Below are 25,844 nucleotides of genomic sequence, written 5' to 3'. Positions count from 1 at the left end.
GACGCTTATCTTTGTTCACCGGACGACAGCTTCAAGTTTGGCGTTCCACTGTCCGCCCAAAAAGCTCTGAGACTGATGTAACATTTGGCGAAAAAGGTATGTGAGTGGAGTAACTAAGGTGGCAGTTTCAGCTAAAAAAGGTTAACCACAGACGTGCATTCGAGCAGTCAGTTGTGAGAAGGCAGTGTTAAATAGTGGAACTGCGGCCTTATAGATTCAGCATTGTAGTGTCATAAATCGCAGCGGTGAACATCTCTAAATCCAATGTTCGAGACACTTCTGAATGGTTTGAAAAAGAGGAAAGTATGTGCAAGGTCTGTACCACACAACTTGAATGTCGAACAAAAACAAGCGCTCATGGATTCCTACCGTGACTTGGCTGAAATGCAAATCGCGACCAATTCTTTTCTGGAAAAAATCATCACTGGTGACGAGACATGGTGTTTTCAGAATGAACCTGCCATATCGGCAAAGCATAGATCCTTACATGAAGGGTCAACACTTTAATGACACAGCCGACAGTCAGATCCACGTGACACGCGAGTTAAACAACATCCCAAAGAAGGACTTATCTACTGGGTTGTATGAACGTTCGGTGTTGTACTCAAGTGGAGAGAAAACTATGTATTCAACACTGCGCACTGTTTTTTTTATTAATCCAATCTACGTAGAAATACACTAGAAGGAAGAAAAAAAGGCGGCACCACGAACGAATACACGGAATGGTCGGAAATAGGTAGATATGATGTACTTGTACAGACAAACACGTTATTAAAATTTCAGAAAAAACTGCATGATTTATTACAGAGAAAGAGCTTCACGAATCGAGCAAGTCAACAACGCGTTGGCCTACCTCTGGTTCTTATACAAGCAGTTACTCGGCTTGGCGTTGATTGATAGAACTGATGGATGTCCTGAAGGATATCGTGCCAAATTCTCTGAAACTGTTGCGATCGATCGTCAGAATCATGAGCTCGTTGATGGTCCAACACCTAATGTCCAAGAGCTCTCAATTAGGGAGGGATCAAACGGCCTCGCTGGCCAAATCAGTGTTTAGCAAGCACGGAGACAGTCAGTAGAAATTTTCGCCACATGTGGGGGGCATTATGTTGCTGAAATGTAAGCCCAGGAGGGCCGGCCATGAAAGGCCACGAAACGGGGCGTAGCATATCGTCGACGTACCGCAGTGCTGCAACGGTGCGGCGGATGACAACCAAATGGTTCCTTCTATGAAAAGCAATGACATTCCATTCCATCACTCCTGTTGCCGGGCCTTATGGCAGGCGATAATCAGGTTCTTATCCGATGACTGTTCGGGGCATCTACTGACAAGTCTTCGACCTGGAATCTCATTGACTCGAATAGAATTGTCTTTAGTGATGAGTCCCACTTCGAACTGAGTCCTAGCTACCAGATACCTCGTGGTGGTACACTCAACAGTGATAAGCTCAACAGCGCAGTTTTGTTCCAAAGTCGTAGGTAGTCCCTTGTTCAGTGACCCACCTACGATGCAGCACATCTCCTGTGGTTTTGTATGTATACTGAAGAGTAACTCAAGATCGAGGGAGAATGTTAAATTCTACTCTGCGGTGCGACGACGTAACAGGATTCATTCAGCGTGTCAAACTTATTTCCAGATGTCAAGAATTCCTGAAAAACTAGAGGACTTCACTGTATTCCTAACCGTAAAACTCTACAGACCATATTTTCATCACGAATTGAATTAGGCTGATAGATTTCAAAACGCTCTTGAGTAGCAGGGAGTAACACTTCCGTTTTTTTTTTATATTACAACAAAATGGTTTTATAGAACAGCCTGAGAATTTGCAAATTCAGATATATATTTAGAGAGTGCCAAGTGCCATCGTGTATTTGAGGCTCCATACAAGTTTTTCAGCTGAGTCGCGATCTTGTTGAATTTGGTATAGGTGACGTGCAGTATACTTGTCAGTCTTCCGCACTGAAGACCCTGTCTCGGATTACCTTAGAGAATCGGCAGGTATGGTTCCCTCCTCCTATGTGTACCCTGCTCTCGTATATAATACTCCCAAAAGTAGATTTGTTAGCGCAATGTAGTCTTCAGAAGATGCAAGCAGGCGATTTGTGATTTTGATTGGTAGTGTGGGTCGTTACTTACTGTGAAATAAGTTCTGGTTTGCCAGATACCATAAACATCATAAAATAGTAGCACTTTAGTATTATATTACAAATCTTTTCACAAAGTTAGTAAGTGCCAAAGGCATGGTAAAGCCAAATGTAATACAAGGCGATTCAGTTGCCGTGACCATGCGCAAGGTTCCCATATTCTCTCACACACCAGGTACAAACTATCAGTCCATCGGAAAAAAATAGGCAGAATCTTTTTGCAGGAAGTGGAATATACGGTAGATAAATTTTATTCTGAGGTGCGTTTCCACTAGAGGCTGTAGTTTACAATTATTCAAGGAAAATACAGAAAAGTGACCTTCCAACGCATGTTTCTTGAATAACGTATTCCGGTACAAACTTTAACTATACAAAATTTCCTACAAATAGGTCCTGTCCATTTTGTCTATTGGACTAATTGCGCATAGCGAGCAACAGAAAATGAAAGTATTGCGCGTTGTATTTGAAGGCATTACAGGGGCAGATAATTCATCCCGCATATTAATAATATTTGAATACATTCTATCACCGACTCTCACATATGAACAGAGTCAGAGTACATCCTATGACTGACTGGTGAGCTTGTCGCACAGATGAAATCTCTTGCTTACATTGTAAAACTTCGTATCCATTTGTACTTCTTCGGCAAGTTTATTGAATTTAATAGGATACTACATAGCATTGTTATTGTAGTGAAGCCCTGATAACCTGGAAGCTCCTTTCAGCACCATCTATACCAGAAGATAACTTAAATCACTGGTATTTAATAGAGTAAAACCAACGCTTGCCGCTATAACCCTACTGGTTCGCCTGCATCGTTACTTTCGAGTAAGATTAGTTTTCAGGGCTTGCAGTCCCATCTCCACTTTCGTGATTCGATATCACGCGATGTGGTCTGTTTGCTACCTCTGCCTCCACGGGAACCAGCTTTCTGCTCACTGCCGCCTTATTTTGCATCACTGCTTATTGCAGATTGATTTCGGGTATCTTCCGAGTTTCAGTAAACGTAAAACTTGGAAAATAAATACACTTTGAAACAAGGGACGCCTCACAAGATGCTAGAACACCTGTCACATACTGCACCACGTATTATTCTCTGCATTCATACGGTTCGTGCCAAGTACCATGTATTCTCAAAGCGTGCCACTGAATGCAGTTTTTACGTAATATTTATGGACGAAAATAAACGTTGTTAAACCCCTCCTACTTATATTATTATTATTATTATTATTATTAATATTACTGTCGACTTTTATTGCAATCGATTACCGAGCTAAGATGCTACGATACTCTCTCATCAGAGATGCAATGCTGTAACCGACGTGCGGGACATCCACAAATACATTATCAGAATACGATGTAGCTCATCAGCTTATCAGCGGGTGTAGCTGCAATAATAAAAGCGCTATTGCACACGAAGATTTTTCCTGAGTTCTCCCGCGTTGTTTCAGAGTACCAGAATTCGATAACCGACGGAGGTAGGCAACAATAATCTGCCATTGTGTATATCCGCTATTTTACTCTTCCCGCAAACAGTAGTAGTTTTCACATTTTGCTTGTGATGCAAAACTGTTGCTACGTAGGAGACTAATGATGTTTAGCTGTGGAAGGGGCTAATTCTGCAGCGTATTCAGCTGGGAAAGCAAGAGGTATGGAGCAATGATTAATATACAGAGCTTGAATTCAGTGTTTGTGGTGTTAAAGTCACCATCTGCACATTATGATTTTTGTACTTTTCTGTACATTACTTCTAACAACCCTACCACAACAAAGGTCAAAATTTAATTATAATTTGTGGTGTTGCTCACGCTGCTAAATACTGCATTTTCGGGCAACAACAAAGTTATATTATATGGCAGGTGTCATTAGAGCACAGTTAATAAAGTCATTTCATGAAATAATGGATAAACTAGGCACTCATCTTTTCGTGTTTCCCACGCTGGTCTCGTTGTGAAATCATGGCTCAATCGTCGAAAATCCAGGTGGTGATGATTCCAAGCTCGGATGCAAAAAGGCCTAGGTTTTATTCTGCGATATTCAAAAGTTTTATAGATGTGTTTCACAAACCATTCTTGAAGATTAAACCTTTGAAAGTTAGCACAATCTTGATGTAAAAAAGTAATCAGCACTCCGAATTTAAGTTACACTTCTTTTTTTGTATTACTTTTGTTGCAGTATCACGTAACACACAAAACATCACTTCACAATATAAAACATACTTGAAAACATCTTCCTCACTGTTAAAGTTCACGTTTTATAAACTGACTACAGTTTGCGTCTTCCCAACATGACGTCCAAGTCTTGATTTTTTCAAGGGCCGACTCTCTAACAACCGCTTACGCGCCCAAAAATCAGAGTTACAAGTACGTCAAAGATCATAGTGACAAAAGAAAGAATACACATAAGAATAATATCATTGCAATATAAACATATCCCAGTTTCAAAGTACCTCTACATTAATGAAATCAAATCTGAATGTTGTCTCAGAAATATGTTAACTACTTTACGGAAACACAGTAGAATATTACTGATATCGAGAGGTTGAGGTGAGGTGCCGTAATGGTTACGTAATTCAAGTACCATTACACACTTCAAGAGAATTCCGGGCAGAATCGATTCCTCATTTTTTGAACGTCATCTTTAGTGTCATCGACACCGTCCTTTTTACCCCTAGTAATCTAAAAGAGACAGCGCTACTATCATTTTATACAAGGGTAGAACAAAAATGTGGAAACACTGCCAGAAAGTCATCTTGAACGTAAATGCAGATGCCAGCCAAGCGTGCAGCTTAAGCTGTTTGAACAAGGGTGTTAAACATGCGTCAGTCGTGATCAGATCAAATTTTTAGTATGGTAGGTGCTTTTGTAAACAAAGTACGGTAGTCCAAGTGTTTGGTGTTTGAAGAGACACCGCATCAACGATTTATACTGAATATACGAAAAGCGGATAAACATCATCCGCTAAGTCACAGCGCGAACGGGAGTGCGTTTTGAGCCACTGTGACTGAAGGTCGAAGAAGAAGAAGACGGAAATGAAGATGACGACACCAGAAAAAAGAACTGCAGAACTGAATGCCGCGCTCGCAAAACCTGTCAGCACCAAAACATAATGAAAAAAAGGTCCAGAAACAAGGAATAGCAGTCTGGGCTGGAATTCCGAAACCACTCGTCAGTGGTGTGAATACTCGTAATAAGAAAACGTGGAGCCAAAGCAGCTAATCATTGGTTTTGGAACAATGTAAGAAACTCATTATCAACGACATGAAGATGCAGAAAGCAGTGGGACCCACTGCATTAAACACAGATAGCGTGTACACACAGGACATGTAGCCTATAGCTGAAAAAGTGTCATGATTCTATTGCAAAAACATTCCGGAATAGAATGAGATTTTCACTCTGCAGCGGAGTGTGCGCTGATATGAAACTTCTGGCAGATTAAAACTGTGTGCCCGAATGAGATTCGAACTTGGAACCTTTGCCTTTCGCGGGCAAGTGCTCTAGTTCTGCAAGGTTCGCAGGAGAGCTTTTGTAAAATTTGGAAGGTAGGAGACGAGATACTGGCAGAAGTAAAGCTGTGAGTACCGGGCGTGAGTCGTGCTTCGGTAGCTCAGAGGGTAGAGCACTTGCCCGCGAAAGGCAAAGGTCCCGAGTTCGAGTCTCGGTCAGGCACACAGTTTTAATCTGCCAGGAAGTTTCACTCCGGAATAGACCCCCATTTGGATCTTCGGGAGGGGACTGCCAAGGGAGAGGTGACCATGAGGAAAAAGACTGAATAACCAACGAAAGGAGAACGTTCTACGAGTCGGGACGTGGAATTTCAGAAGCTTGAACGCGCTAGGGAAGCTAGAACATCTGAAAAGGAAAATGGAAAGGCTCAATCTAGATGTAGTAGGGGTCAGTGAAGTGAAATGAAAAGAAGACAAGGTTTTCTGGTCAGATGAGCATAGGGTAATATGAGCAGCACCAGAAAATGGTACAACGGGGGAAGTATTCCTTACGAATAGGAAGGTAGGGCAGAGAGTGTTTTACTGTGAACAGTTCAGTGGTAGGGTTGTTCTTCTCAGAATCAACAGCAAACCAACACCGACAACTATTGTTGAAGTATACATGCGACGTCTCAAGTTTAAGATGAAGATGTAGAAAAAGAATATGAAGATATAGAAAGGATAATACAGTATGTAAAAGGAGATGAAAATCTTAGTCACGAAGTACAGCTATGCAGTTGTAGGGGAACGAGTAGAAGAATCGGCTACGTATGAATATGATCTTGGTACAACGAATGACAGAGGAGTAATTGAGTTCTGCAATAAATTTCAGCGAGTAATAGCGGATAATCTGTTCAAGAATCACAAGAGGAGGAGATATACTTGCAAAAGGCTGGGTGGTACAGGAAGATTTCAATTAGATTACATCATAGTCAGGCAGGGATTCCGAAATCGGAGTCTAGATTGTAAGGGCTACACAGGAGCAAATATAAACTCAGATGACAATATAGTAGTGATGAAGAGTATGCTGAAGTTTAAGAGATTAGTCAGGAAGAATAAGTGTGGAAGAAGTGTGATATGGAAGTTCTGACAAATGACGAGATACGCTTGAAGTTCTCTAAGGCTATAGATAAAGCAATAAGGAATAGCTCAGTAGGTACTACAGTTGAAGAGGAATGGATATCCGTAAATATGGCAATCACAGAAATTGGAAAGAAAAACAAAGTTACAAAGAAGGTAACTGAGGAGAAACCATGGGTAACAGAAAAAATATTTTAGTTGGTAGATGAAAGAAGGACGTACAAAAGTATTCAAGGAAATTCAGGAACACAAAAATGCTAGTCGCTGAGAAATGAAGTAAATAGTAAGTGAAGGGAAGCGAAGACGAAATGAATGCAAGAAATAATGTGCCCCAATTGAAAAAGAGGTGATTATCGGAAGGAGTGATTCAGCATACAGAGTACTCAAAACAACATTCGGTGAAATTAAAAGTAAGAATGGTAACATTAAGGGTTAAACGGGAATTCCACTGTTAAATGTAGAGGAGAGAGTGGGTGGTGGAAACAGCACACCGAAGGTCTTTATTATTTGTCAGATGTGATAGAAGAAGAAGCGGAAGTCGATTTAGAAGAGATAGGGGATCCAGAACTATAATCAGAATTTAATTGAGTTTTGGAGGACTTATGATTAAACAAGGAAGAAGAGGTAGATAATATTCCATCAGAATTTCTACAATCGATGGGTTGAGTGGCAACAAAACGACTATTCAAGTTGGTTTGTAGTATGCATGAGTCTGACGACATACCATCCGAGGCCAAGAGCTGATAAATACGAAAATTACCGCAGAATCAACTTAACAGCTTAAGCTAGCCAGTTGTTGATAAGAATAATATACAGAAGAATGGAAAATAAAATGGAAGATGTGTTAGATAACGATCAGTTAGGCTTTGGGATAGGGAAAGGCACCAGAGAGGCAATTCTGACCCTGCGCTGAGAATTGAAGCAAGAACAAAGAAAAATCAAGACATTTTCATAGGATTTGTCGACCTGGAGAAAGCGCTCGACAATGTGAAACAGTACAAGATGTTCGGAATTCTGAGAAAAGTAGAGTTAATCTTTAGGTAGAGACGGCTCACATGCAACATGTACAGGAGCCCAGAAGGGATAATAGGAGTGCTCGGTTTAAGAGTGTGTAAGACGAGAATGTAATCTTTCGCCCCCAATGTTCAACCTGTGCATCGAAGAAGCAATGAGGGAAATAAAAGTAAGGTTCAGGAGTGGAATGTAAATTCAAGATGAAAGGATATCAATGATACGATTCGCTGATGACGATGCTGTCCTGAATGAAAGTGAAGAAGAATTTCGTGATCTGCTGAATGGAACGAACAGTCTAATGAGTATAGAATATGGACTGAGAGTAAATTGAAGAAAGACGAAAGTAATGAGAAGCAGCAGAAATGAGAACAGCGAGAAACTTAACATCAGGATTGATGGTTACGAAGTAGATGAAGTTAAGGAATTCCACTACCTGGGTAGCAAAGTAAGCAGTGACGGAAGGAGCAAGAACGACATCAAAAGCGAACTAGGTCTGGCAGAAAGGTCATTCCTGTCCAAGAGAAGTCTACTAGTATAAAACATAGGGCTTAATTTGAGGAAGGAATTACTGAGGATGTACATTTGGACCACAGCATTATATGGTAGTGAAACATGGATACGGAAAACCCGGAACAGAAGAGAATCGAAACATTTGAGATGTGAAACTTCCTGGCAGATCAAAACTGTGTGCCGGACCGAGACTCGAACTCGGGACCTTTGCCTTTCGCGGGCAAGTGCTCTATAGGCAGAATTAAAGATGCGTGGGTGGGGCGTGAGTCGTGCTTGGGTAGCTCAGATAGTAGAGCACTTGCCCGCGAAAGGCAAAGCTCCCGAGTTCGAGTCTCGGTCCAGCATACAGTTTTAATCTGCCAGGAAGTTTCATATCAGCGCACACTCCGCTGCAGAGTGAAAATCTCATTCTGAATTTGAGATGTGGTGCTATGAATGTTGAAAATTAGGTGGACTGATAAGATAAGGAATGAGGAGGTTTTGCGCAGAATCGGATAGTAAAGGAATATGAGGAAAACTCTGACAAGAAGAAGGGCAGGATGATAGGACATGTGTTCATACATCAAGGAATGATTTCCATGGTACTAGAGGGAGCTTTAGAGCCCAAAAAGTGTAGAGGAACACAGAGATCAGTGATAATGTGGCCAACCATATTGTGGTATTGCATGTGCGCCATTGTTACTCAAGAAGGTCGCTTTCCTGTCATGGATTTTTTGACCATTTTGACATATCGCGTACATTTCATAGTGCAGCATTTGTTCCCTAATGACGATGCTAAGTTCGAAGGCGACAGGGGCCACTATTCCCACAACACGCATCACCCAGGGCTGGTTTTGTAATCACGAGAATGAACTGTAGAAACACAGCTGGTCACCACAGTTACCAGATCTCAATGTCGTTGAGCCTTTGTCGTCCACATGGAGCGAAGGGTACGTGGGCATTTTCCACCTTCATCATCCTTACCTGAACTTGTCACTGTTTTCAGGAAGGACGGAATACGATTCTAAAGAAAAATATACATAACTAGTATTTATCGATCCTAGCACAACTGAAAGTGCAGTAGTCTAGAAAGAACTATTACAGAAGCCCTACCAACAGAGGGCTGATGCATTAGAACATGCACTGATACTATGAAATGGTGTGTCTAGCCGAAATATAGACTTGCCGAATAAAATCTGCAAGAAAAAGACAAGTGATTGCTGTGCTCTTACATATGTAAAACTGGAAGTGGTTTCGAATGCCAACAGTTTTTCTGCATTGTGCTAGACTTGATAGGTCTTGCATTTGTGGAGCTTCCAAGATTTTGTCTTCTGCATTTTGAATGGCCGATTGCTGCGGACTGTGTGCTATTTGGAAAATTCCTGGCGGATAAAAACTGTCATGTGGACCGGGACTCGACAATAGAGTTTAGTCTTTTTGTACCCACTGATTTATCCAATCACGACTGCCGCGCGGGATTAGCCGAGCGGTCTGGGGCGCTGCAGTCATGGACTGTGCGGCTGGTCCCGGCGGAGGTTCGAGCCCTCCCTTGGGCATGGGTGTATGTGTTTGTCCTTAGGATAATTTACATTAAGTAGTGTGTAAACTTAGGGACTGATGACCTTAGCAGTTAATTCCCGTAAGATTTCATACACCACACATTTGAACTTGTTTTTTCCAATCATGACTGACAAGCCACACTCACAGCTTTACTTGCGCCATCATCTTACTGTCGTACTTTGTCAACTTCAAAGAAACTCTCCCATACGCCTAGCGCGAATAGCGTTCTTGGAAGAAAGGAAATCGCAGGGAAATGACCTAGCCTAGGCACAGCCTAATGAATTGTTTTCATGATGAATCATTCACCAAATACCATTCAGCTCGCTGTTTTGAAATCTAAGTTTTTTTTTCATTTATTGAATTTCAATTCCCCCCGAAGGGGGCGGGCTGGCAGCAGCTTAGTACGCCGCTCTTCAGCCGACAGATTTTGTGACAAAGATCAAGAGAACAAATAATAAAAAACAGGCGATAAAATCGGAGACTTAGAGAGTAACAAGGCGAAAAGAAAACGTGGAACTTAAAACAACAACACAGGGATGATGACGCTAATAAAAATACATACGAAGTAGACAGGGAAAACAATAGACAATTAAAAAAACACGGCGACAGTCTGGATTCTGTTCGCAAAGGAAATAAAATTCACACCGAGCGACAGCATGGTTTCTGTTCGCAACACTGAATAGTCACTGGAACACTGCACTAAAAAGTTGGAAAATGTGACACCACAGTCGAGAGCAGGTGGGGGGAAACTGGACAGAAGATGGGAAAACGAAAAAGGGGGGGAAAGGAGAGTAAAAGCGAAGGGGGGAGCCGGGAAAGGAGCTGAAGGAGGATGAGGACCCATAAGAGGGGTGGGGGGCAGACGCGACAGGGAGTGGGGTAGGCAGAGGAGGGGAATACAAAAGGACTGGGGGGAGAAGGGAGGTAGGGAGAGGTTTAGTGGGGAGAAAAACAGGACAGAAGGGGGGGGGGAGAGGGAGCCCAGGGAAAGGACAGAGGAAAGGAGGGGGATTGAGGATCAGAGTTGATAGGAAGGATAAATGGAGGGAGAGAGGGCATCATCCGGGAGGGGGAGGTGACGGAAGCCAACGTGGGAAAGGAGATGGAGGGTGTAGAGATGGAGGGTTGGGGGGACACAACGGTGAAGACGTGGCAGGGGGCGGGGACGGGAGAGGAGAGGAGCAACCAGGGGGTGAGGGGGTTCAAGACGGCGGGAGGTGTAGAGGATGCGGATGTGTTCGAGGAATAGGAGCAGATGGGGGAAAGGAATGAGATCATAGAGGATCCACGTGGGGGACGGGAGGCGGATACGGAAGGCGAGGCGGAGTGCATGACGCTCAAGGATCTGGAGGGACTGATAGAATTTGGGGGGGGGCAGATATCCAGGCAGGACTGGCATAACAGAGGATGGGACGGATGAAGGATTTGTAGGTGTGGAGGATGGTAGAGGGGTGCAACCCCCATTTGAAACCTAATGTAACAACAACCTTTTAAAAGGTGCAAACTCGGGTGCACAGTGCGAGCTTCGTTCCGGGAAGAACCCAATAGTCCGTAGCTTATCCTATCTCAACTACACTACTGGACATTAAAATTGCTACACCACGAAGATGACGTGCTACAGACAGGAAGAAGATGCTGTGATATGCAAATGATTAGCTTTTCAGAGCATTCACACAAGGTTAGCGCCAGTAGCGACACCTACAACGTGCTGACATGAGGAAAGTTTCCAACCGATTTCTCATATACAGACAGCAGTTAACCGGCGTTGCCTGGTGAAAAGTTGTTGTGATGCCTCGTGTAAGGAGAAGAAATGACCACCGTCACGTTTCCGACTTTGATAAAGGTCTGATTGTAGCCTATCGCGATTGCGGTTTATCATATCGCGACATTGCTGCTGGCGTTGGTCGAGATCCAATGACTGTTAGCAGTATATGGAATCGGTGGGTTCAGGAGGGTAATACGGAACGTCGTGCTGGATCCCAATGGCCTGGTATCACTAGCAGTCGAGATGACAGGCACCTTATCCGCATGGCTGTAACGGATCGTGCAGCCACGTCTCGATCCCTGAGTCAACAGACGGGGACGTTTGCAAGACAACAAACATCTGCACGAACAGTTCGACGACGTTTACTGCAGCATGGACTATCAGCTCCGAGACCATGGCTGCGGTTACCCTTGACGCTGCTTCACAGACAGGAGCGCCTGCGATGGTGTACTCAACGACGAACCTGGGTGCACGAATGGCAAAACGTCATTTTTTCAGATGAATGAAAGTTCTGTTTACAGCATCATGATGGTCGCATCCGTGTTTGGCGACATCGCGCTGAACGCACATTGGAAGCTCGTACTCGTCATCGCCATACTGGCGTATCACCCGGCGTGATGGTATGGGGTGCCATTGGTTACAAGTCTAGGTCACCTCTTGTTCGCATTGACGGTACTTTGAACATTGGACGTTACAATTTAGATGTGTTACGACCCGTGCCTCTATCCTTCATTCGATCCTTGCGAAACCCTACATTTCAGCAGGATAATACATGACCTCACGTTGCAGGTCCTGTACGGGCCTTTCCGGATACAGAAAATGTTCGACTGCTGCCCTGGCCAGCACATTCTCCAGATCTCTCACCAATTGAAAACGTCTGGTCAATGGTGGCCGAGCAACTGGCTCGTCACAATACGCCAGTCACTACTCTTGATGAACTGTGGTATCGTGTTGAAGCTGCATGGGTAGCTGTGCATGTACACGCCATTCTCAATGCCCAGGCGTATCAAGGCCGTTATTACTGCAAGAGGTGGTTGTTCTGGGTACTGATTTCTCAGGATCTATGCACCCAAATTGGGTGAAAATGTAATCAAATGTCGGTTCTAGTGTAATATATTTGTCCAATAAATACCCGTTTATCATCTGCATTTCTTCTTGGTGTAGCAATTTTAATGGCCAGTAGTGTATATACCCTTTCTTGCAGGACCGCTAATTTGAAAACTACGACATACAGTTTAAATCTGCCAGGAAGCTTCATTTTGTACCCTGTTTCGAACTAAAGATGCGCACGCTGAACAATAATGATTAAGATTTCATTTCAGCTCAGAAGCAGTTACATTTGGACAGTCCGTTACTTGCATATCCGCCGAACGCACCAGTACACATGCAGGTGGCGTCTATCAGGGTGTGCAGTGAGGACTGAATGGGCCGCGGGGCGCGGACGCCGGGCGTCGATGCCAGCCCGGGTGGCGACGGCGTCGGCGGCGGCGGCCCACCTGCACTGAGCGAGGTCAGGAGAGGCCGCGAGGGCCCGCGGCCGCCACCCGCGGCGCCACCGTCGCGCCGCGGCGGTCTGCCCGCACGCCGCCCAGTCTGCTGCCAGACGCCGAAGCGAACGCATCGCGCCCCGTGACGGCACTCGTCACGCCGCTCATTTGCGCTCAGTCTCGCGTTTACAGTCGCTGTCACGGTTGACGCACGTGTCTAACGCCGTCACAGACCTCTGGTAGTCCATCGGTTGTCAAGTGTCTGTGAGGCACCTCGAGTTAACGTGCACGTGCAAATAATAGTATCTGCCTCTGCCCCGCCCACCGAGTGCTGTGTTCGTGTATATACAGTGGCGAACGACATCTCCACCGCGATATCAAGGAGCATGAGTAATTACTTTCAATAACATCTACCTACATCCATCAGAATTTCTGTAGTTACGTCGAACATCTAAAGACGAAACTAAAAGATTCTCCCTAATACATTCTTGCGTTCCTAGGCGAGACGACACCTCAGACTTGCGCTCCTAAGTATTTTCAGTGACTTTCTGTCATACGCCGAAACTTCAGAACACTGAACATCTTCCTCTCCCACCTCAATACAACAGTCAAAGCATCACCCTTAACCAGTGTGTTTTCTCGCAATGGCAACCGATCAGGGTTGAGTGCAGTGTCACCTTCGACCTTCCGAATGGAGACAGTTGCCTTGGCGCATACTGGTGGAGATCACCTCCGACGTAGACCTTCTACGGTGCTCAAGATGGCTGTAGCGGCGCCTCTACTGCTGCTTCTGCTGGCCAACATCGCACCCTACGGTGAGCAACTACCAATGCGTTCAATTCAGTACATTAGTCGGACTTTTATGATACGTTAGGGAAAACAGAAACACCAGACTCCCAACATTCTTAAAAGATACGTCGCTCGTGACCTGTGGTGACCTTTTCCACCCGCACAAGTTGCCGCAATGGTAGCTTGTCCTGATGACGAGTGGTTGATGGTAGGTTTTAGACTTTGTATCGAGAGAATATTTTGAACAGACTGGAATTATGGAATCCTTACTTATATAAGTTGTCTTATTTACACAGAGAAAATGTACATCTCTTTTGCTTCTGTGTACGAGAGGGTCGTCACACTGTTTCTCCATAACCGCTTATGACCGACAATATGGCGGCCTGTCACACTACGACACACCTAGTAAACAAAGTTGACTAGCGGTTCAGTTGACCGACAGATTTCAAACTACAGGACCACAAATCGACTGAAATGGAAGTCCTAGAAGAGTACGAAAACAAACTCAAAGCAGCAGAAATCGAGTGAATCAAGCTCTCCAAATCTTCGTGAGATTATCGCATTAATAAGCAGTAAATATGTTGAACGTGTAATGATGCCGTTTCTGCCAGCTTATGGATAAAGTATAATTAAATGTCAGAGAGATACTGTGGTTTCCTTCATTGTGTTATGAAAAGAGAAATATTGGGATACAGATGTTGCAGGTGATTTCTTACCTCTATCCCATTCATTAATAAGACTAATATACATGCACTCTAGCTCCTCAGTGGAGTAGTGAGATCATCTTTAACCTAACGTGTTTGTCATTATGTGCGTTATCAGACGAAGGCTGCTTGGATGTGTTGTACTCTGATGTCAAAACTACTGAATTATCTCCATTCAGACGTTAGATCTGCCAGGCTGAAGCAAATGATGGTTTATGTCTCTCCCTAACAATCACTACAATTCATTGTAGCTGTAAGAAAGAGTAATCCTCAACCGTTGTTATTTGTCAATCCTGCCACATATTATCTTCCTGTTAATAAAGCACTGTTTTTACAAACATTAATGTTGACAGTCAGCCCCTTCCCTGCTATTACGTAATCGGTTACTATTTCTACTTTGGCGATCTCCATGACGTCTAAGCGTGTTGTCAAGGTAATCTGGGCACCATTGCTTAACAATGTTGACATGGATTGCCATCGCTAAAATCGACATTACCATTTTCGTTGAACTCAGATTAATGGTTTAGACCTCTAAATTCCAAACGAGATGTTACAATAATTAATGTCCCTAGTTTTATTTAGAACTTTGACATTTTCGCACATAACTTGTGGTTCTCCACATTACAGCAGAAGCTAATTCAGCTGCTTACCACAACTCCGTATGGATAATAGACAATAAGAAATATGTTGCATGGGACTTAAAAAGCAAAATAATTTTTATTTTAGTTTTCTCTCTCGTTGAATGTACGGAATTTTTTTCCACTGCTACCTTCTACTACTGGCTGTTACTGTGTGAGAATGCGAGTAACTGTTTTGAACAGTTACGTTTCTCTGTATCTGTCTCACACACTCAACCGAAAACGTTTCCGACGTGCACTCATTCCACCTCCACTCAAAACACCTTTGATCTAACCAACACTGACAGGCGAGCCTGCAACTTTTTGAGCCAACATTCCTGGAATCGGACCAAGCTGGTAACGGTGAGATTACGCCGCTGTGAAAATGTGGAGCGCCCACTGTTTTGTCAGATATCAGGATTACATGACCTCTTGTATTGTCATTAGCGAATTTAACTTCCGGTCTTTCGCAAAAGTCACCTCGATAAATTTCCAGTATATATGCTGATAGAAAGTATTCTAGTTTATTGTCGTGTTGGAACCCGTTGGCTTTTATTTTACCAACATTTAGCTCTTAGGTAACGTTTTGGAGGGAAATTTTAGACTGTGGTATTAGGTAAGTACATTGGTAATTTTCAGGGATATGCAGCATTTCATCGTACCTCACTGAAGAGTGACGTAGCACTGACTATATGAAAGTGAACTCAATTACAGCGAAATCGATATCCACATGCAACAAGTATTACATTCGTAAACTGATTTGGCACGTGGTACCATAGGCCGAAAACATTCTGATATCTAATATAAATTTTCGACGTCAGTAAGTTAAGAGTACTGGTTATCAAACAAATAATCGAAGACGTTGGGTGTAATTGTTAATCTGAGAAGAAGAGGCTGATACAAGCGAGCATGTCGTGGCGTATAGCATGGAACGTGTTAGAAGAATTACGTTCCAGACATAAAAAAGGCTAAACAAGAATTTCTCATTTACACCTTCCCTCGACAGTGCGTTATGTCCTCTTCAGCTGACCGCCGGTTTTGTTGTGTCTTCTTTTAAAAATATGAAACAATTTAGACTTCATCTATTAATAACGAGGTGTTGTGCATTGCAGTTACTAAATCCGACAGAATTACCTGACATCACTGTTTCTAGCTTTTTGTTATATACAGTGAGATGGAATAAGTATTAAGATGACCGGTTTTAAAGGTGAAACGATTATTGAAAACTCCACAACTTATTGTTCCGAAGTGACTACTTCCAAATCCTACAATATTTTCTACGCTAATGGCTGACTGCCACGCGGAATGTTGTCGCACTGGTTCAGATATTAAGACATAAATTTATTATTTTTAATGATGTGGATTTCTTGAAGTTGAAGTCGTTGTATTAATAGATTATTTTCAAAAAATTTTCTTCTTTTGTCAGGTACATTGTCGTACAAGCAAAAAACCTAATTCTTTGTGGGGCTGCGAGAAGATACAGAAATGTGCTCTTACACGTAAGCTGTAGGGTGCTAAAAGTAAAGATTGTTTTAGTAGTTCAAAAAATGTATTTTAAACTATTGGACTAATGAGTCATTGTACATCATGTGACAACTCCCTAAGTATACTCCAAAACGTGTTTAGCTTTAAAAATGAGTAACACTAAATGTAATATACGCTGTTTATTTTTGAGACTTCCGATGAAAACGTGCAGTGTATGTGATTGAGTTTTGACTGAGTATGGCATCTCTTTATCACAGATTATGTGGACAGTCGCTTCTGCTAATGGGTAGGATATCTCGAAGTCGACAAAGTGAAATAAAATCGTAAAGTAAAGACAGCGCGGTCAGAGTAATCAATGAAGTCTGCCGACAGAAAGGCTTTGTAAGTTAGTTATCGGGAAGGCAGAAGCACGTAATACATGGAAGCTTTGCGTCGCTCCTTGAGACATTATTGAATTGTGTAAATGACAATGCAGAAGCGACGCAGCCCCTGAAAAGCAGGATCTAGGTTCGAGATCCGTTCATGCACACAGTTTCGACGGGACGCATACAAGTAACTAATCGAGTTTTCATTTCTTATGCATTGCATTTTATATTTGTATCTAATCTGCCTCGGAGGTTGACCTAACAACGTACAGTGATCAAATGAACGACTGTAGTCGATGTTGCACAAACAGCGCTTTGGGTTGCACCTATAGCGCTTTGATGACTGGTTACGTCTTATTAGGTGACTGTGATTTTGTCTTATACGTCAGGACTGTACCAGACATAGATCTGTGAAAAGTCTGTTAATTAGTAGCGAATCTTATGCTACATAAAAATAAGCTTGAATACATTCCATTTAAAACTATGTAACCTATAGAGCAGTGGACCAAATTCGTAAGAAGGTATGCATTATTATCCAGTAAAATTTTTGGTAATATTGAAACACGTCAGCGATCAACGAAAAAGTTCTACAAAAGGTAGGATACCATGCTCTTCGGAAGGATTGTTCATCCGATCATGAAACGTTGAAAATTCAAAGTATTGTAATGAATCAACCCTCTTCCTTCGAAGTAGTAACGGAGTAATCTTCAGAGAAAATATTCTGACGCTTCAACAGCATATACGGCTTCTTCACGTGAGTACCGTGAGGATAGAAACTGAAAATTCGTGGTAGCAATTTGAATTTCGTTGTGATTGTGAATTATATGCGAAAAATTAATAAGGATTACGGAAACGGCTTGTCTAAAGACTTCATACTTGATCTTACTATAAATTTATGAACGGATCAGTGTAACAGACACAGGTTATCCTCAGGACTGTAAGAATGCAAAACTGACAGGACATGTTCTTACGAGTCGTTTGATACGTGAACAAGCCCCCAACGAGTCATTTGAAATTTAAGGAAACCCGAGAAGTGCAAGAAGGACTCACACATGAGGGTTCCGCACAGACTTAATTTTTTACATGGATATCATTGATAATGTGTGTCCCCATGGTACGGTGGAAGTCTTTCTATAGGACGACAACTTACATGCTCCTAACTCACTCCGCGTATCCAGCCGGGGAGTGCTAGAGTTTAGCGTGGAATCCAAACGACGTGAGATTTTTGCCGAACCCGCACGACGGTGACAGGTGACGGGTAGGTTTAGATGTAGGTTGAAAAAATCCGTTGGTCCTACCGACATTCGATCCCACGACCTCTCGGTTTCTAGCCATTTACTGTACTGCCAGACCACCAGGACCGACATGCAGACAAGCTGTTCAGAAGGAGTATGGAAAGCTTGTGAGGGTGTTGCAGGTTAGGTTGTGCTTGGATATAACTGCTAAGAAAATAATTCGATACGTTACGCCGTTTCCGATTTAATTAGCACTGAAGTTGGCGAATCAGGCCGTTGCAAGCGCAAATTCAGGTACTTCTACCGCTAAAGTGCGATACTTCACAGACGTGCGTAGGTACATGGGTTTATACTTTGCTCAAATGCTCATTACAGTCAAGATGTGCCGTTTTCAGGACTGATATAGGTAGGCGAGCAAAAGCTACGTTTCTTAGATTTGAGGAAACCAAACGAAGAACACATCAAAAGTATCCGCAGTTGCGAATGTCGCGGGCGGTCGCTTATCAAGAGCACCATTCACGGCCAAACCCAAATTTCCAGATGTCATCAAGCGTGTGTCAACATTCCTGTAGAGGGAAGACGTTTTAAATAAAAGTCGCTTGACGTATTTATCCACCGACACCGGGCAAACCTAATGGTAAGGCGACCGCTCGCCATAAGCGTGAAATACGGATTAGAGTCCCGGTCCGGTACAAATTTTCATTGTCAGCACTCTGTTATACAGCTGATGGTTATCCATCTTCGCAAATGCAAGTACATTTCAAGCGTTACATAACGGCTGTACCTGCCTCAGTACAATGTAATTTCTGGACAACATAGGCACTACATTATCGTAAACGAAGAACATGTTTGGCGCCACTGTGTCTGGCAGGCTGCTTGAATTTGCGCGCGCAACGACCTGATTGGCCAACTTCAGTGCTACTTAAATTGGAAACGGTGCAACGTATTGAATTTTTTTCTTGACAACTATTTCTCGATACAACCTATCGTGCAGTCCCCTTACAAGTCCTTCAGACTGTTTCTGACCACCCGGTACAGTAAGTTTATCTGTAGGTTTTGAGTTTGGGAGACTCAAAACATGTGACACATATGACCGTATTTTTTGATTACGTTGCTTTAGAAGCTTACCATTTTCATACCACCCAGAGCTTTAGATCTTATGCGACATATTTTTCAACTTGATACCTACATCCTTCCGTGTAAAAAAGTGGCCGTAACTGACGAACACAAAGATGGAAAATACATGCCTAAAACTATTTTTATTTGCTATAACTGAAAATTAATAATTTTATAATTTTTCCTTTACTTTTACTGTGAAACTTGCTTTTCGTCAAATTCTATGATCCTAGGTAAACGGGAAGTAACCTATGGGTTTTGGTGAGCGAATGAGCGCTTCCCAAAATATGTGACATAAATGGCCATATCTCTTGATTGTATTGACTTAGAAGCTTACATTGACTCCAGCATCAAGGGATCGTAGACATAATCGCCTGATGTAAATTTCAAACTGATACCTCTGCCATTTCCTGAGCAAAAATGGTCTTAACTATCGAAAAGACAGTAAAATATTTTAAACTCTCGACAATGATTAAACGACAAACGTGGAGGCAGATCGTAAAACGACATTCGTTGGCACGCCTTCTGTCGGCTGTCAGTGTCGGTTGCGTTCCGGGTGTTACATTTTTTCTGAGGTGAGTGGTACCTTTTAGAAGAACGCGTCCGTTGTTTTCTCCGTTTCTAGTCCTATCTGAGTTTGCACCACGTTTCCAATATCTTCGTAGTCGAGTGGACGTTAAACGTTAATATTCCTCCCCTATTTAATGCAACACAAGAAAATCTGAAACACACTACAATTCTTTCTCCACGTATGTGAGATTCACTTCTAAAACTTCAACCAATTGAACGAAACGTCAAAGGAGTTTTAATTTCGTTTTTTTTTGCGTTATTATTGGCAATGTCGGCATTCTAGTATTAAAATAATAGCCTCATAGAGTGACACCCAGTTATAAAATCTATAGCAGTGTGAGTCCACACGATTTCTTCCAGACACTCGTCAACACCTACAATTTATGCGTATGTTCGTATTCATATATTAATTTGCGCTACTTTTCTAAGTATTGGAGAGAGCTTCTTTCACAGTGTTTAGTGTAAACGCACTTTTTCGATTGCTTAAACGGCGGCACAATAAAACGACGTTTTGATAGAGTAAAAGGTAACAACTACCCGTTCAGAAAGGCGTGTTTGTGTTTACTATGTACTTCCACCTGCCTTGAATTGGAACACTACGTCTACAGGCACTTATTTAATATTAAGATTATATGATTCGTAAGGACTACCATGTGGCTGCACCATATTCATCACCTAGCTAGAACATCAGAGGAAACTTGAGCAATACATTCGTGAGCAGTGTAATGAGAGACTCCTATTTACAAGGGAAGGACCCCAGTTCGATCGACTGAAGGCAAATGAAAATTATTTTCAAACACGGAAGGTGTCTTTAATGAATCGAAGCCCCACTTTCAAAGCAGCTTGGAATTTATGACTGCAAACGAGTCAGTGAATTAAATATTTTACATTAACATGTCAAAGACTTTGTAGCAAAGAAATAATAAATTAGAACGTCATGCCTTATGCTGAAGTTTAATCGTACCGAATGAACTTCAAAAATCACTTTTTATGTTCATTACTTTGTGTGTGTGTGTGTTTTTAAATTACGTATTAAGTTTGCTGGAAGTCGCTAAGTGCTCTCATTCTCAAATATTTGACGAACATAATCCGGATTATTTGTGCCCGTGAGGTATTATGCAAGAGATACACACTAACATTAGTACAGCATTTTACGTTTCTGAATTCGGTCAATAATTATATAAATTACTGAAAATAAAGTTTTTGTTGTTCCTGAAAGGCTGAGCACACGATCATCACCAAACGACGCGCGCAAGAGATCTTTCACGCGTCTAGAAATATGGGGTGGAGCGCCATCCTGCATAAACATCGTACGTTCCAGCAGGTGTTTATCAGCCAGGCTGGGGATGATGCGATTCTGTAACATATCGGCGTACCTCTCACCCGTCACGGTAGCAGCTACAAAACCAGAATCACGCATTTCCTAGAAGAAAAAAGGCCCGAGAACGGTAGATGTGGTAAATCCAACCCATACTGTGACTTTCTCGTCGTGCAATGGAGTTTCCACGACAGTTCTATGATTGTCAGTAGCCCAAATTCTGCAGTTGTGGGCGTTGACGGACCCTCGCAGCGTGAAATGAGCTTCATCGGTCCACAACACGTTACTCAACCAATCGTCAACTTCCACCATCTTTAGAGACACCCACACTGCAAATGCCATTCGCTTCACTAAATCGCCAGGTAACAGTTCATGATGCCGACGGATTTTGTACGGATAGCATCGGAGGGTACGCCTAAGTGCCAACCAAACAGTAGTGTATGGAATGCCGGTTCGACGTGCGACTGTACGTGCGCTGACTTCCCGGAGCATAGACGAACCCGCTACAGTCTCCATTTGTTCCTGAACTGTCTCAGCAGCATTACGCCTTGTGCTCGGTCAGCCACTATGGGGTCTATCGTCTAAATAACCCGTGGCTTCGAACTTCGAAATCATTCTCACCACATCTGCATTTGTCAACGGACCTTTGCGCGTTCGAATCCCCTTCCTATAGCGATAGGATAGTAACGCTGAACTAGCACATTCCCCATTCTGATAATACAGCTTCACTAAAAGCGCCTTTTCAAGTAACGTCAACATGCTGCGACTGCTGGCGCATCTGATTCTCTCTCTCATTAGAGCTCCTTTTGTACACGATTATCATGCGCAGTCACTGACGTTTTGCTGTCCAGCACCATCTATCGGACATTTTATAATAAAACCCCATCTCATACCAAACATGTGTGTTAATTTTTACCTCTCTATCTACATTACTCCGTGGTTTATTAAGTTTTCAAATTTATACTGACTTTTGATCACCCGGTATATAGAGCTTCAGCATCCTTATAGGAGCGATAATTTGAGAGCAGAAGTATACTTACTAAATTTCCAGTACATACCGGTTTTTGAGTGAGTCAAACAAACGTGAGACCATTAGTGGTGCCATTCTTTGCATATGTTCAAACTCCCCCTTCTGTTCAATGTATCGGGGCTTGAGATACATTAGCTTCAAATGTAGATTGTTCATAAATCTAAAATTTCAACGGCGGACGGAGTGGCCGAGTGGTTCTAGTCGCTACAGTCTGGAACCGCGTGACCGCTGCGGTCGCAGGTTCGAATCCTGCCTCGGGCATGGATTTGTGTGATGTCCTTAGGTTAGTTAGGTTTAAGTATTTGTGTTCTAGGGGACTGATGACCTCAGAAGTTAAGTCCCTTAGGGCTCAGAGCAATTTGAACTATTTTAAAATTTCAACGACAAGTGATCTAATGGTGGTAGAACAGATCCATCTCTGTATTCATCATTTGGATTTGCAGCTCCAACAAAATTTCTCATCAACATCGATTGGTTGCAGATGAGAATCTACATGTAATAAATAATACACTAGTGGTCCTGAAAAATCACGCGCACCAAGTACGACTATGAAGGTATTAACAAAAAGAAACGAATTATTGTTTGAACCAAATATCCATTTAATTTTTGTAATCATTTAGTAAAAATGTTCACATTACAGATTAAATAAAACGGAAACTCACTGATGATGGCACAGTGGTGCTGAAACACTTTTGGGAGCTTGGAAAAACGGTGTTTTGCATAACTGGCTGACCTTACATCCTACGTCTCTGTACACTGAAATCGTTCGTATTCAGTTTTAGTCATCAGAACTGCGTTACCTGGCTTCCTGCTGACCTGATAACTGCGATGATGCTGTGTGGCATGGATACCACGAGACGCTCAAAGCGTTGGATTCCATGCTGATCCATGCGTCAGCCACAACTCGCAACGATTGCTCAGATCTGGATGCTAGGGTCTCAGATCCCTCTCGATGTTCAACAGTACTTACTTAAGTGGCTTATGGGGTCGCGTAAGCAAATCAAATCGTTCTAATACTACTCAATTACGGGGCCACTATAAAGAAAGTAATGGAGCGTCGTTTTGCTGAGGGTGATGTACTCGATCACCCCCAGTACCTGTATCATTCGGTGATTCAAGCCAGGAAACTCATTTAAGTCCCACACATGGGCTCCTCCTTTACGAGCCCAACCATGTCATGATGGCAAGTGGCACCCAGAGCCTCGTGTGGTTTTCAATACAATTTTCCGATTTAATCAGCTTCTGCTTATGTGTGCCGTGATTCATCAGTCGATCTGACCTATCACCATGGTCCGTGCATTCCTCTTTGATGTTCAGTGCTATAGTCTGTGATGTCTGACGTATGACAGCCAGAGGCGATTACAACCGCAGCTTTAGACACTCTGATTCTCACATTTAATAGCCACAAAGTCTGGGCTTAAATTACAAATGTTCATGCCTCTGATTCCTGAGAGCTAAAGTTCACAAATAATACAGTTCTTCTGCCTTGGCTGAACCAACCATCAAAATTGGACCTAACTCAAAAATCACTATTAATACTCAAAGGGTAACTATTTAAATTATTCTTGGGGCACTAAATTTACATCTATATGTCTAAGCTCAAATAATGACTACAACAATTCCATCAATCTAGATGAATATCTATTTTAGAGAACAAACTTCACCGTCAAGCAATAATTATCACTCCCTACGGCACATAACACATTTTAAATCAATAGACATTTGCATTGCAACAAATTCGATTTTGGTGCATCAGATTTACCACATTATTCTGCAGATTGAAACTCCTGTCATGGAACTAAACTTGGTGGATATATTGTGATCCAACAATTACAATCAATGTGCCTCGTAGTACTTCTCTATCTTTTCTTTAAGTGAGAATCAACTGTACTTGCTAGTGGATTTGTGATGCAGGGGCATGCCGTGCGGCGTCAACCGTCAGTATAGCATAGTTGCATAGTTGAAGCATCCAGCGCTCTCGTGCGTGTTATTGCCTCACATCGCTGACAGAGCGCGGTATAGGCCGGACAGTGGCTCGTGACACAACTCTCTCTCAGCGGAGACCCGAGCCTGGGCAGTCTCCGCTGGCCTGCGGCTGCGTGTGTCATGGCACGGCTCGTGCTATCCTGCATTCGCTAGGCAGGTGACGTAATGGTAGTGACCCACTGCATTGCGCTGATTGCCGGCAAGCTGACTCACAGGGCCCGATGGCGCCCCGATGTGGTGGTGGCTCCAGATCCCCATAGTTTCAGGGCAGACTGCCCTGATGCAGAGTCGAGCTGTGACACACAAATACAATAGCTCCATGGCAGTAGAGCTGCGATGTCAACAGAAGTGACTCTAGTGTAGAATGGATAGCTATATCTATGCTTCCAAACAGTGCTTGCTTTGGCTTTGTTACACTATGTGATCAAAATTATCCAGACAGTTACGTTTTTCGTATTAGGTCCATTGTGTTGCCACCTACTATCAGGTGCTCCATATCGGCGACCTCTATAGTCATTAGACATCGTGAGAGAGCAGAATAGGGCGCTCCACGGAACTCACGGACTTCGAACATGGTCAGGTGATTGGGTGCCACTTCTGTCACACGTCCGTGCGCGAGACTTCCTCACTCCTAAACATCCCGAGGTCCACTGTTTCCGATGTGATAATGAAGTGGAAACTCGAAGGGACACGTACAGTTCAAAAGCGTACAGGCTGACCTCGTCTGTTGACTAACAGAGACCGCTCACAGTTGAAGAGGGTCGTAATATGTAATAGGCAGACATCTATCCAGACAATCACTAACGATCCACTGCAAGTACTGTGACAAGTAGTCGGCAGGTGAGAAAACTTGGATTTCGTGGTCGAGCGGCTGCTCATAAGCCACACATCAAGCCGGTAAATGCCAGACGACGCCTTGCTTGGTGTAAGGAAAGTAAACATTGGACGATTGAACATTGAAAAACGTTGTGTGGAGTGACGAATCACGTTACACAATGTGTGAATCCGATGGGAGGGTGTGGGTATGGCAAATGCCCAGTGAACGCCATTTGCCAGCATGTGTTGTGCCAACGGCAAAAATTCGGAGGTGGTTGTCTTAAGGTGTGGTTTTGTTTTTCATGGAGGGAGCTTGAACCCCTTATAGTTTTGTGTGGCAGTATCACAGCACAGGCCTACATTGATGCTTTAATCACCTTTGTGCTTCCCACTGTTGAAGAGCAATTCGGGGATGGTGATTGCATCTTTCAACGCGATCGAACACCTGTCCATAAAGCACGGCCTTTGGCGGAGTGGTTACACAACAATAACACACCTGTAATGGACTGGCCTGCACAGACCTCTGCCTGGAATCCTACAGAACACCTTTGGGATGTTTTGGAATGCCGGTTTCGTGCCAGGCCTCACCGACCGACATCGATACCTCTCCCCAGTGCAGCACTCCGTCTCTCCGTCTTCTCATGCGTTCTTCATATTCGTTCCGGCGCTTGTGGTTACGCCAGAACAAGTATGGAAATGAAGTCCCATGCGTCTTGACAGTGGATAGGGGAATGATGCGGGAGACCCGCACTGCCGTACTAGGCAACGTCCTAATGGAGGTGGTTTGCC

This window comes from Schistocerca serialis, chromosome 7, assembly GCF_023864345.2.
Source record: "Schistocerca serialis cubense isolate TAMUIC-IGC-003099 chromosome 7, iqSchSeri2.2, whole genome shotgun sequence".
NCBI lineage: Eukaryota > Metazoa > Arthropoda > Insecta > Orthoptera > Acrididae > Schistocerca > Schistocerca serialis.
Note: the sequence above shows the minus strand (reverse complement) of the source record.